The sequence below is a fragment of the Rhinopithecus roxellana genome, chromosome 3 (genome assembly GCF_007565055.1).
Source record: "Rhinopithecus roxellana isolate Shanxi Qingling chromosome 3, ASM756505v1, whole genome shotgun sequence".
NCBI lineage: Eukaryota > Metazoa > Chordata > Mammalia > Primates > Cercopithecidae > Rhinopithecus > Rhinopithecus roxellana.
Genome location: NC_044551.1, coordinates 4,097,011 through 4,111,713, shown reverse-complemented (window position 1 = coordinate 4,111,713; position 14,703 = coordinate 4,097,011). Strand labels below are relative to the sequence as shown.

The window sequence follows — 14,703 nt, the reverse complement described above, 5'->3', positions numbered from 1 at the left end:
TTTTTGTATTTTTAGTAGAGACGGGGTTTCACCGTGGTCTCGATCTCCTGACCTTGTGATCCGCCTGCCTCGGCCTCCCAAAGTGCTGGGATTACAGGCGTGAGCCACCGTGCCCGGCCCAGAATTTTGTTTTACTTTTTTTTAAGCTATGTTGTTAGCACACAGAACACTTCATTGCTGTTTTTGGGGGAAGGGGCATATGTCACTAATAGAATGTCTCAAAGCTGGATTGATGTGGGGAAAACACCTTTCCCTTCCAGTTTTGAGAGACTTCCTCTAGGTTCCCAGGAGGAGGAAGTCCCTGACTTTGACACACATGGCCACCTTGGCACAAAAGCCTTGTGGTATGGAAAAAGAAATTTGTTTTTATGTCCTCTTCTCCCTTTCCATCTTTCAGCACAGACTTAACTCCCTTAAGCCCAGACATCTGTTGGGACCTGACCGCTAGTCATTGGTTACTAGTGTGTCAGGCAATCTGGACTTTCCAGTGATGCCACCTGTCAAAACAGCAGTGGTTTCATTTCTAGATTGTGGATCTTCAGATAAATTCTGCCATTTTCATTTCACTTCCTGAAAGTCAGGGTCGGCTTGTGAAAAGTTGTTAAACAACATGCTAAATGTGAAATGTCAACCCTCACTCTAAACTTTCCCTGTTCAGAGCATCAGATGAAGACTTCACTGGGTTTTATAGTGGCTTTCTGATTTTTGGTAGTCCACTGAAGAAGGGAGTTTGAAAGTTGTTGTATACTGTTAACAATTGTCTGCCCATGTCCTGCCTGAAATACCATGATTGTTTATGGAAAGTATCTTTAATAAAGCTGGATACAGTTTGGCTTGGGGGGAAAAAAAAAAAGGTCACTCAGGAATGATAAGGCTTCTGGGTCAAGAAGGGCAGGAATAGGAGGTGCAATCAATGCTGGAAAAGATTAATCTGGGGTTTCAAAAGAACTCATGAGAGATGTGAAATATGGGGACAGATGTTTGAATCAGCACATATATCCAGGATGTAAACTAACATTTTATATCAGGGACGATTGCTTAAAGTTCTTAAGTATCTGTGAAAGAGAAAATCACTACCTACTGTATCTTATATCTTAGTAAATTACAGAAAATTAGACCATAAGCCTTGTAATTTAGGCAAACAAAACTGATGGAGAAACGTTAAAGATACTAGTCACCTAACTTTCTGTTTTTCAAATGGCAATGTTACAGAATCAGGGAAGATGCTTTCATCTGCAAGTAACAGAAAACTCAAAATGGCTTAACCAGTAAGAGGATATGTTTTCTCATGGTATAAGAAGTCCAAAGATAGGTGAGTTCTCCTGAGTTGGCAAAATTCTCTTTTGTTGTTTTTACGGAAAAAGATAGTAGCAACCATTCCAAATAGCACATTCTCATATACCTTTATTTAGAGCAGTGAAAGAGAATTTTCTCTGTGTTTCTTTTTAGGAGCTTCAAAATCCTTCTCAATGCTCCTCCAGAGGCCCTTAAATGTTCCTTCCCAGAATTGCATCACATGCCAACATTTAAACCAAGCACTGAAAAAAAAAAAAAAAAAAAAAAAAAAAAACAAAAACAAACAAACAAACAAAAAACAAAACACTGGGACTGCAGTGATTTCTTTGTTAATCTACATTATATTTTACCGTCCCATCCCACCCCGTAAGTCACAAACGGAAGCACATGACCTCAGGGAGGAAGGAGAATCCCAGAATAAGGAAGAAGAGTGGTTAGCTCACATGGAAGAAGGAAGGTCGAGAGACAATGCTGCCTGTAGCCGTGACACAGAGATTACCCTGCAGTGTCTTTTCAAATATAAACTGAAGCTTACAGCCTGAGCCTATCCAAGTGATCTCTACCTTTCCTCTGATAGGTGCTCAGGCTAAATTAATCTTGATTTTCGTTTAAACAAAGCATGATCAATAAGTGAATATGTTAAGTATACCTGATAAACATACTTTGCAACACCATATAAGACTTGTTAGTGAATTTTATATCTGCTATTTAGAAGTATCTTGTGCCATTGTCTCTTTGATACAGATAACACACTATAAACCTATAAACACAGAGAGCCTAGGGTTGGGCTACTACTTGTAATTGTTGTTTTATCACTTCCATGAACTCATGTTGTTCTGACAGGTATACAACATATTTAAATAAAATAGATGTTTCCCATCCCCCAATAATAGAACATATTACCACATTTTCTATATGAATTAACTCAGGCCTGTCTTTCAATCAGGTTTAAGAGTAGTCATTTCCATGTCAAACAGAACCTCAAACAAGTATTTTTACCATCCTTTCCACTCCCTACTACTCCATTATTTCATCTCAATTTTCACTTCCTCATTTTCCCTTCATAAAGGGATTTATTAAGAATTAAATGCCTCTAGAAAGGATAACATATGTGCATGACCCACCAAAGTAATTCAGATTGCATTTCTGTTTGGCACAAGCTCTTCAGTATAATCATGACTCTTGAGTTTGAGCAGAGGCAAACAAACTAGATGTTTACTCACCAACCTCAACTAGTTTACATGATAACTTGTAAGAAATGAAGGAGTCCTAGAAGCCAGTGATACAGCAACAGGAACCACTAGCAAATACAATTCATGTAAAAACCTTAGCACGAGTGCTAAACATTGTGCTACTTACTGCGCTTATTTTTACTCTTATTGATAATAGAGGGCCTCTCAATCTAAGCTGAATAATCAGTATCCTTCCTAAGTCTCTGGTCCTAACTCAGCATTCTATAATTGCAGAGACAAGGCAAACTTAGAAAAGAGTCAGAGAATCTTTAGGTGAAATAAAGGACCCACTGAAGTCACCATCAAGTATAAGCTCAGTGCTAGGCAGTGCGGAATGGGAGGATAAAGACAAGGGCCCTACTCTCAGGCAGCCTCAACATGTGCAAAGAGTCTAGACTCTGGGATGAATAAATGTGAGTAAAGAAAAGCATCCTAAAAACTGTACAGATGATAGTGACCACTGGGACCAACTGGGAAGTCTCTTTATCAGAAGAAGTGATAAGTACCCCAAAGGCAGTTTAATTCTTGTTTGTAATTTAAGCGCTAGGACTTGAATAGTCCTAGTCTTGAATAGAACAGGTGCTTAACAAATATCTGCTGAATGAATTTAAAAATGTTGTAAACTCAGAAAAATAAGGGAAAGCAAGAGGGACAGACCAAATGCTCCATTTCTTAGGCCTTCTTCCCCACTTTTTTTGAAACAAATACAAAATACTCCTCTCATTCATTTTCTCTTCAAACATAAAGTAACTTTTGAGCATCTACTATTGTACAAGAAGTGCTAAGCAAGACACAATATTATTTTTAAAATATGATTCCTAAATTCAAACAACTGAATCTGGCAGGGAAAAGGTACCTACTCAGATTTCTACAATGCAAAGCAGAATGCAGGGGCATGCAAACAGTTCACACTGACTGCAAAAGTCTTTAGGAATGAAGAGTCACATCTGTATCCACACGTGACCTAGAAGAAAGGCGTTTAATGGAGGAAAGGATACATGAGCTGAGCCTTGAGAATAAAATTTCAATAGGGCAAAAATGTGCACAGCTGAGAGAAAGGAGAGGCCTGCATTGCAAGTAGAGAAAATTCATTTGCTTATTCAACCAATATTCTGAAGTATATGTTATAGGCCAAATACTTTTTTAGGTGACAATGACACAGTAGGAAACAAAACAAAAATCCTGGCTTCATGAGATTATGAAAAGTTGCAGATGTGTTTCCAAAATGTTTGTTGCTACACTTGGCAACATACAGGGCTAACGATGGAAACAACAGGAAGATCAAGACAGGAAAGGTAGATTACAGCAGTGGCACCTGATTCTGGAGGAACCAAAGGCCAGCCAGGCTAAATAATTTCTTTTTAGAGTTAGTTCTGTTGACCATGAGGAGTCATTACAGGTTTCTCAACTGAGAAATGTCTTAATCAAAGTGATGCTTTGGAAAGACTGACTGGGTGGTGGAATCCAGGGCTGGGTAACTAAGGGTGTGGTTTAAAAGCAGGGAGAGCAATTACACACTATTGCATCCTACTGGGAAGGATCCAGCATAAGCATCACTTCCTCTGAGATGTCATTCTTGATTCAGCCAGTCAGGGCCAGGTGTGCCACTAAGGTATCCTCAAAAGAATCTCTCATCTATGAGAGCACTTCCTGTATACAGTATTGCAAATCTATTCTTATGTTTTCTACTCATGAAGAGGAAAGAGACTGAGCCTCATCACCTCCGTGTTCCCAGGGCCTAGACCAACGCCTGGCATGTAGCAAGAAATATGTGTGGTATGAGGAAATATCCAAGTGTTACGGATTGAATTGTGTTTTACCAACATTTGCATGTTAAAGTCCTAACCTCCAGTTCTTCAGGATGTGACCTTATTTGGAGAGTCTTTCCAGAAGTCATCAAATTATAATGAGGTCATTGCGTGGTCCCTAATCCACTATGACAGGGGTCTTTATAAAAAGGGGAAATTCAGACATAGACAAGCACACAGGAAGAACACCCACCTATAAGCCAAGGGGAGAGGCCTGAACAGATCCTTTCCTCATAGCCCTCAGAGAGAACCAACCCTACCAACACTTGGATTTCAGATTTCTCATCTTCAGAACTATGAGGTACTAAATATCTGTTGCTTAAACTACCTAGTTTATGTCACTTTATTACAGCAGTTGTAGCAAACTAATACACCAAAGTGAAGATGTTCACTCAACTTGAAGAAAAATCCAAAATCGGAGCCCAGGATTAAGGCCAGGGTTACCTATAAAGAGAAGCAATCATTGTCGTGGGAGCAGACTAAATCTCTGTGAGAAATAATATAGGAGGAGACATGGCAAAGGGTAGCACTTAGGGGACACTGGTGTTTAGGAATCAGGAAGCGCAGCTGAGACAAATTTAAAGCAGCAACAGCCGGAAAGGTGCAGAAGGAAGCTGCCTGGTAGGAGCTTCAAGTACTGCAAAAAAAAGAAAAAGAATGATGAAAAAAAAAAAAAGTAACAGAAATGTATTGTCTCACAGTTCTGGATGCTAGAAGTCTAAAACCAAAGTGTTGGTAGGGTCGGTCCCTTCTGAGGGCTGAAGGAACTGTTTGCAGTCTCTCTCCTTGGCTTGTGAACTGCCATCTTTATGTTCACAGGAAGGCGGCCCCTTAGGGAACACCCATGTTGGGGAAATAGAAAGAGAATCCAGGGACAAACATGAAGAAGCAAGTCAGAGAGCTGCAGAAGGGAGCTTCTACTTTGGTATTGGTAGCAGCTGCAAATACAGAAAAAAGAAAAATAAATGGTCAAAAGAAAAACTGCCCACAAAATTTCAGAGAGGCAACCAAATAAGGAAGGGCTACATACAAATATTCTAAATTGCAAAACACTGTGGCCCAGGAAAGGGTTGGGAGCACAGTGGCATCTACGATATGGCAGGGTTCCTAACCCAACATGGCCTCCTCCTCCAGCTGCACTGGGGATGCAAAAGAGCCTGAGAATCCTCACAAGCAACCCCACATCGGAGCAGAAGCAAATGGACTAACAATCCTATTTTTTTTTTTTTTTCTCCAGGTGGTGAATGGAACAACAGGATTGATTCTGATTATGGAAACTCCATATACTAGTGAACAGATAAAAATGCCTTAAAGGGAATGGGATGCAACCTATGAGGTGGAATGAATCTTGGTATGAATATTGAAAACTACTTAAAAGTGAAAATACAACGCAGGTTCCTGAATTCTTCTTTCCTTCACTTTTCATGTCCTCAGGCTACAGGAAAAAATTACTATGAACTGAAGTTATCAGCCCTCAAACTATTGCTCAGTGAGAAAAAACAAACTGGCTCAAAAATACTGAGGGAAAGAGACAGCAAAGCACCCAAATTGTATCACAGCAAGTATGTGGTCTGACTAGAGGTGCCCTAATATTCATTTGATGAAAAAAAAATCACTGGAAAACTTTACAAATAAACTGTAAGGGGAAAGAAAGCAAAGCAAAAAGGACCCAGAAGACAAAAAAGAACCAAGAACAACAAAAGGTAACTAAAGGAACAAAAGGAAATTCTCCAGAAGTGTTTTGAGTTAAAAACATGTATTCATAAAATGATAAAAGAATAAAATGAAATGGGAGACTGTAGAACCAATGAAACAAATTGAGGACCGAAGCATCATTAGCACACTAAAAAATAAATCAGAAACAGCCAGAAACAGAGTATTCAGAGTCAAGCAGTGATTTCTAGGTATAGAAGAAAAACTGAAGCATTCAAATGAAAATGATAAAGGTTAAAGCAATATATATGTAAAAAAAAAAAGGAGGGCAAAGATGATCCTAAACAAGGGTAATTGGTCTTTCTAAAGTACAGGATTCAACAAAAGAAAAAGTAACATATTCAAATACACAACAAAAAATAATTTCCTACTGACTCTATAGACTGAGAAAACAAAATTGTAAGAAAATCTGATGCATAACAATCAATAGCAAGACAAATCCTGATTAAATTGATGAACTCAAAGAACAAGAAAAAAATTCTTATACATCTATGCAGAAACATCAAATTAAAGAAATCAAAGAAAACCTAAATAATGGTAAGTGATAACATGTTCATGGTTTGGAAAACTTAATATTGTTATCAATTCTCCTAAATTGATCAACACAACTCTTATTAAAATCCCATATGCTTAGCATATGACCCAGCAACTTTACCCTTAATATTAACCCAAGAGAAAGACTTATATTCATTCCAAAACTTGTACATAAATGTTTACAGTGACTTTATTCATAGTCACCCAAAATAATAAACTGAAATTTTCTTTGACTAATAAATGGATAAACAAACTGTGGTATATCCATTCAATGAATTACTATGCAGCAATAAAAAGAAAAAGGCTACTGATACAACATGGATGAATCTGAATTGTATTTCTGTTAAGTGAAATAAGCCAGACTCCAAAGAATACATACTATAAAATTCATTTATGAAATTCTGGAGAAAGCTAAACTATAAAGATAGAGAACGTGTCAGAGGTTGCCTGGGGTTGGAGGATGGAGGGGGGTTCATTACAAAGCACAGCACAAGAGCATTCTGGAGGGTGATGGAAATGTTATGAGAACAAAATGATTTTTTCTTTAAAAAATAGTATTAAGAGACTGGTGAAATGTTGACAATTTTTGAGAATGATTGATGATAGTACATGGGTATTAATCTACTTCTGTGTATGTCTGTGAACTCTATTTTAAAATGTTTAAAAACGAAAAAAAGAAAATGTTAAGGATGACAACTGGTATTGGTAGTGTCAAAGAATCTAAAGAAGAACACTAGTTCTTCAGTGTTGAGTGAATATGAAGAAAAAACCTACTGAATTATGAAACTAGCTAATAATTTACAAACTTCTACAGTATAATACACAGTTGGGTGGCAGAAATCAAACCTAGGCTCCAAGGAGTGAGGAGGCATTGAAAGTAGCTTGTCTTGATAAATATAAACTCATCCCAGAGGAAGGTTTGAACTGGAGGGACTTCTAGAATTTGTCTAGCTGTGATGACTGAAGTTCTGAAGGATTTTTCAAGAAAGAGTTGCATCCAACACTCAGCTCAACCGACTTCTGGGATCACTCCCTTTCTATGATCCAGTTACTCAAGGTACTTATTTATAGGAGGAAGAAAGAAGGTAGTAGAGACAAGGACAGATTTATTTCAAGGACGAAAACATCCTGAATACATTTGTAAGGCCAAGAAAAGTTGGTGGAAGAGGAGAAGCTGAAATTGCATGAGTGTTTATGGATATGCCTAAGGCGAAAGCTTTGATTTCACAGGAAATCAGAAAAAAGTAGGAAAATAGAGAAATCATAGCCTCAAGTGAAGTTCCACTGGCCACAAATGCAAAGCAGGCACGCAAGATAAAGTCCTTATTTCAGCATCTGCACTCAACCTAAACCAGCTAGGGTTCTAAAGCATATTTGCATTTCAGTCAGCTGGAAATTCACAGTAAGTATTTCACTGAAACAAAAGCATAATAGGTAGTTTTCTAGATAAGCCACAGTCACTGACTTAGCCCACTGTGTGAGTACGTTTTAGCTGGAGTTCTGGTTTTGAGAAATGGAGAGATGATCGGCGCAACAGAAGGAAGGAGAGCACCTTTCCTGGGGCATCAAGATAACTTTATTAGGAGATAACTTTATAAGGAGACTGAAGGAGATCCCGTACACCCAGGATCTCATTCTGTCCTAAATCCATCAAGGCCTTAAATCCACCAAAAATGTCCCAAGTACACAACTGCCTAACTATCCTCAGACAAACCAACAAAAAGTCAGTTTATTAAACTGCAACACATGTTGGCTACATAATGGAAATAAAGTAATTTCATCATTAATTCTGAAGCTTGAATGTACATTAGGCTTTCCTGAGGTACTTGGTGAAAGATATTTCCAGGGTCTCCCCCACAGGCAATCTCATTTAGGTGGTCCTTCAACCACACTTAGGGAAACACAGCACTATGATTTTCTGGTTTTGTTTTTTAAGACAATGCTTGTTAACACAAATGAATCTTTGAATGTTTTAGGTACTTAAGAAAATGGAGCATTTCTTACAGTATGAAGGAAAACATTTGTGGGCAGAAGAACAAAAGAAGCAGTTTGGCCCAGTTTAAGGCAGTACCCCTAGGATCTTCCTCCTGTTATATTTTAATACTTAACACACACCTTCATTTCCCATTCATGGGTGAGGACATGGACACTGGAATCTCATACTGAAGGGAAAGGGAGATGGTGAATTCATTCATTTATTAAAGGCTTTTCATGTGGATTTTTCTAATCCCACTGCTTATCTAAACTTCTGTTTAAAAAGCTTCTACAAAGGCCGGGCGCGGTGGCTCAGCCTGTAATCCCAGCACTTTAAGAAGCCAAGGCGGGCGGATCACGAGGTCAGGAGATCGAGACCATCCTGGCTAACACGGTGAAACCCCGTCTCTACTAAAAAAATACAAGAAAAATTAGCCGGGTGTGGTGGCGGATGCCTGTAGTCCCAGCTACTCGGGAGGCTGAGGCAGGAGAATGGCTTGAACCTGGGAGGCAGAGCTTGCAGTGAGACGAGATCGTGCCACTGCACTCCAGCCCAGGCGACAGAGAGAGACTTCATCTCAAAAGAGAAAAAAAAAAAGCTTTTACAGAGAATTCATGTTAGAAACATTATTTTATTCAAAACTGAAGATAGATTAGCCCATTACCTATACATGATTATTCAGTGGAATCAATAATTACTAAAATATACAAATATGCAATCCTGCAGCACATTATATGTAACCAGTACTGATATTCCACTCTTGTGCTTTAGGACAGGCAGGACAGTTTTTCAGGGCTGGCATCTGATCTGATTCATTGGACATCCATACCACACTAGTTTATTAATATTTTGGTTCTAACTCCTGCACATACCTCTATATTTGGGAGTCATTATACTGCATTTCATTTGCAGATATGTTTCACCTCACCTAGAATTTTGTAAGTTCTTGTAGGGTAGGGTGGAAGGGTTTCTTAAGCAAATTTGTATTGTGTACAGTACTGACGCAGGAGAGGTGAGTCAAGGACTAAATATCCACGGTATTCATCAATCAGTAAAGAAATTCTCATAGCTCTACTGGGCAGTAAGAAGGCCCAATTTTGTCAGTTTCAATTTTAACTTAGAAGAATAAGTAAATAAGGTATATTTATCTGTAAATAACTCACACGACAAGGTCAACCTCTCAGCTTTCTGTTATCTAACTGTATTCTATTTGTGCTTCTGCCCTTTACTGAGAGGCTGTATTTGATATTCTCAAAAGGTTTTCTTCACTCAGATTGGTTCTCAAAAACTTGAGGAATGCGTTTTCATTAAGGTCAGTTGGGCCGGGCGCGGTGGCTCAAGCCTGTAATCCCAGCACTTTGGGAGGCCGAGACGGGCGGATCACGAGGTCAGGAGATCGAGACCATCCTGGCTAACATGGTGAAACCCCGTCTCTACTAAAAACTACAAAAAACTAGCCGGGCGAGGTGGCGGGCGCCTGTAGTCCCAGCTACTCGGGAGGCTGAGGCAGGAGAATGGCGTGAACCCGGGAGGCGGAGCTTGCAGTGAGCTGAGATCCGGCCACTGCACTCCAGCCCGGGTGACAGAACGAGACTCCGTCTCAAAAAAAAAAAAAAAAAAAAAACAAAACTTTGTGAATTAGCTGCATTTTATTCATTTGAACTATGATCATTCATACCTAGAAGGAAAAAATACTATATCGTATGTGTGTGTATATGCACATACTATATATATATATATATATATATATATATATATATATATATATAGTACTATATATAGTATAGAAGACAGTATAGTCATTAGCATACTGGGCATTCTCAGTGTTTCTCTTTATTGGCTTCAGTGTCTTTCTCAAGTAGTCCATCTGACTTATTTTCTGATAAGTAGCAGGCACCTTCCTCTTTCCCACTACATTTTGTTAGACTAATAAATAATGACATATTCCTGAAAGGGGAAATGGAAAAAGTAAAAATAAAAATAAATAAATAATGACATACCAAGAATAAAAGATTAGAAACTGAACAACTGGGGCCCGTATAACTCACACAAAGGCCATCAACCTTTGTCTTCATGGATGTATTTTTTTTTTTTTTTTTTCATTTATATCAAGTGGCTGGTTTATATTTAGATTATCTCAAGAGGAGGGGAAACAACCATGTATAGGGATTCATAGAAAAATAAACAATCAGCTGAAAAGGTCTAAGAAAATGTTGACTTTGAAAATTTCACTTATTTTCCTTGAAGTTTTCTACCATTTCCATCGATGATAACCCAAGATCATATAATGGAAAATTTCAAACCAGGGTTAAATTCTAAAGTAAAGCTTCAATTCAAGCCCTTCCCCCACGATAATTAATTTTCCTGATTTCTCCTTCTCTCACATCTAAGGAGAACATTTTAGGCAATTAAATTTCAGAACTTCAAGGTTCCGTCCGGGTTACCTTTATGTCCTTTTCTTTAGGGAACCACAATTCTACCTATTCTACATTTCCTAGTGGAAGTACTTATCACCAGAGGGCTAGGCAAGGCCACATGTCCCTTAATTAGGAGTACAGAGCTAAAAATCTGGTGTCTGATTATTAAACGTGCACAATATTTGGGTGTAATCGGCATTTTAAAAATTCAGTAATGTCCATTATAAATAACTTATCTGGACAGACTCAATAATAAAAATAACTGGTTAAAATAAAAAGAACCACCTGTTTAATACATAAATATCTTGATAAGAATGAATCATTGTGACCTGGAAGAGTCTTTTCTTCATACCCCTGCACTTCATACCCCTGCACTGGAGGATTTCTCCCCTCAATCTTTGGTGCTCTCTTTTCTTTCTATTGAGTTAGTTACAATAACATGGTGAGAGGTTTTTCAAGGTACTTTCTAAACTCAGCAAGCCACTGGTCTCCAACTGCTCCATCCACCACCCGGTGATCACAACTGAGTGTAACAGACATCATGCTAGCCACATCGAACCATCAAACCCTTTTTCATTATCTGCGGGAACCAGTTTATCCTCTGAAGCACCAAATGCCAAAATACATGCTTGAGGTGGGTTAATAATAGCAGAGAAATTCTTAATTCCAAACATTCCTAAATTGGAGATCGTAAAAGTGCCACCCTGGAATTCGTGTGGCTGTAGTTTACCCTCTCTTGCTTTGGTTGCTAAAGAAACAACATCATTAGTAATGGTTTCCAGTCCTTTTATATGTGCATTAAACACAATAGGTGTGATGAGTCCTGTAGGAGTACTGACTGCAACACTGACATCAACAACGTGATTTTGTCTCATAACTGTGTCCATCCAAGAGGAATTTGCTTCGGGAACTTTTAGACATGCCAAAGCTGAAGCTTTTATGATGAAGTCATTGACGGAAATTTTGCTTCTCCCTTCTAAAATCTTATTAAGTTCTTTCTGTACCAACAAAACTTCTCCCATATTTACATCTATAGAAAGGTAATAATGAGGTATGGTTTGCTTTGATTGCATTAATCGTTGTGCAATAACCTGACGAATGTTGCTAATTGGGATATCTGTGAAGACACCTATAGGAACTGGTGCCATTCCAGGACCTGTGGGAGGCACAACAGCTGCTGGAGCAGGAGCAGCTTTACTAGGCACAAAAGAGTCAATATCCTTCTTGGTGATTCTACCATCTGGTCCTGTACCTTTTACTTGTGTAAGATCAATCCCTTTCTCTACTGCCAACTTCTTTGCAAGAGGGCTAACAAACACCCTTCCCTTTGGTCCAGCAGGAGTAGCTGGGCAGGGTGCTGAAGCTATAGGAGCTAAAGGCTAGGGAGTTGGAGGAACAGTGGCCACCGGGGGTGGGGTAGGTGGTGGTGCTTGTGGTTTTAAATCTGTTACTTCAGTTGGCCTATAGTCAGCAAATGCTGATATATCTGCCTCTTTTTCTACAATGGTACAGAGTGGGGTTCCTAGAGGGACATCTCTTGTGCCTTCAGGGACCAGGATTTTTGCCAGATAACCTTCTTCCTGTACTTCAAAACCTACAGTGGCTTTGTCAGTCTCTATCTCCGCCAATAAGTCTCCTTCACTTAGCTTCTCACCCACTTTTTTTTCCCATCTCTGAACTGTGCCCATGGTCATGGTGGGAGAGAGGGCAGGAAGAAATACCTGCATGTGAGGGGGATATGAGCTACCAGGAACCTGAGCAGAAGGTGTAGGTGGTGAAGCAGTGGCAGCAGGGGTTGGTGCTGGGGCCGCCTGTGAGGTAGGTGCTCCCGAGGAATCCAATGTATAATTTTTAAAAGCCTCAATATCCTCAGGCTTGCCAACTGTGATACAGATGATCGCTCCAATGGGAACATCCCTGGTACCTTCAGCAACAAGTATCTTTGCCATATAACACTCCTCCAGGCTCTCAAATCTAACAGTGGCTTTATCAGTTTCAACTTCTGCAATTAGGTCACCTTCGTTGATTTTGTCCCCCTCTTTTTTTTCCCAATGGGCTATGGTGCCTGCCTGCATTGTGGGGGAAAGAGAAGGCAGTGGAACCTTCTGATGCAGGGGAAGACTGTAACAGCGGCGGCCGGGTGACCCCAAAAGCTGCAGCAGTAAGTGGTTCCATGGCATGGCCCCTGAGCTGGGGGTCCAGCTGCACGGTGCCCGGACCCCGCCATACCCTGTAGTCGGATATATGTTTTTTAAGACATCCATGTTGTATCAATAGCCTTTTTCTTTTTATTGCTGAGTAGTAATTAATGGGTTATGGAGGGAGTGAGTTACTTACCAGGAGAGTGAGTCTGTTATAAAAGCCAGTCTAGCCAACTCTCATGAGCCCCCTCACCATGTGATGCCCTGCACCACCTCAGGACTTTGTAGAGAGTCCCACCAGCAAGAAGGCCCTCACCAGATGTGGCCCCTTGGCCTTGGACTTCAGCCTCCAGAACTGTAAGAAATAAATTTTTTCTTATAAATGACCCATTCTTTAGTATCCTCTTATAGCAACATAAAGGGTAAGACACCTAATCTCAATCTTAATCTAAATTTTAGAAAAAAAAACATAAAAGAGAAATATAATTCCAGGTACAGTGGCTCAGACCTTTAACCCTAGCAATTTCGGAGGCCAAGGCAGGAGGATTTCTTGAGACCAGGAGTTTGAAACCAGCCTGGACAACACAGAGAGACCTCATCTCTACAAAATTGTTTTTAAAAAATTAACTGGGCATGATGGCACACACCTGTTGTCCCAGTTACTCAGGAGACCAAGGCAAGAGGATCACTGAAGCCCAGTAGTTGGAGGTTACAGTAAGCAATGACTGGGCCACTGCACTGCAGCCTAGGCAACATAACAAGATCCTATCTCTCAAAATAAATAAAGAAAGAAAGAAAAGAAAAAGAAATATAAAGAATAAAATGCTATCTTGAGAGGAAATGAAACAGTACAATGTTTAACAAAGAGTTTCTTGCTGTTAAGTTTGACAATAGAGAACCAAATTTATTGCTTGGTATATATTTAATTTTCATCAGAAAATGTGTTAGAATAGAAAAAAGTTTTATTGGTTGTGACCTATGTTGTTCAATAACAATAGTGACAAGCCCTCTCTAGGCTGGAGAGGACAAGCTGCAAAATTTAATTGGAAAAAAAAAAAAAAGAATAGGCATATGATAATGAAATAAAGGAAAGGGATTGTTCTTCAGTAGATCTGACAGATTGTGATTCAGCATGGCCAGGGATTCTGGATCACAGCACCTCTAAAGGGATGCTTGATGGAACGTGTGACTCTTCTCAGATAACCATCTTGCTTGGTTAAAGGTTTCCTCTCTCACTGGAATTATACACAAAGGTTAGGAACCTCCCTCTTGCTAAACCCGAAGCCTTCTCCTAAGTTTTTGTCTACTCTGATTTGCCTGCAGTCCCTCATTGTTGACCTCTCCTTCCTTCTCACAGCCCTGACCTTGGCTTCCACAGTATAGCATTCATCGCACTGGCCTCAAGCCTTTCCATCATTCAGCTCTTGCTTCTTTTGTTTAGTTGGTTCTTTTCTTCATACCCCTGCACTGGAGGATTTCTCCCCTTAATCTTTGGTGCTCTTTTCTTTCTATCTACTTGCTCCTAAAAAAAATGGCAATGAGTCCTAAGTCTACACTCTGAACCCCAACCTTTCATCCATGCCAGAG

General features: G+C 39.5%; 1 protein-coding gene and 1 pseudogene across 6 annotated transcripts in view; both read right to left on the bottom strand.

Moving 5' to 3' along the window:
- Positions 1-14,703, bottom strand: part of ELOVL7 (ELOVL fatty acid elongase 7) — a 112,328-nt gene that overhangs the window by 58,807 nt on the left and 38,818 nt on the right. For 2 of the 5 annotated variants that reach the window (XM_030927967.1, XM_030927969.1), the window contains exon 2: positions 13,313-13,471. The exons of the other annotated variants lie outside the window; for them this stretch is intronic. The gene's annotated coding sequence lies outside the window, so the exon portion shown is untranslated. The remainder of the gene's footprint in view (positions 1-13,312; positions 13,472-14,703) is intronic. 5 annotated transcript variants of the gene reach the window in all.
- On the bottom strand, positions 11,405-13,170 carry LOC104681642 (annotated as a pseudogene). The gene has a single exon (XR_004056481.1). The product of XR_004056481.1 is annotated as a dihydrolipoyllysine-residue acetyltransferase component of pyruvate dehydrogenase complex, mitochondrial pseudogene (transcript).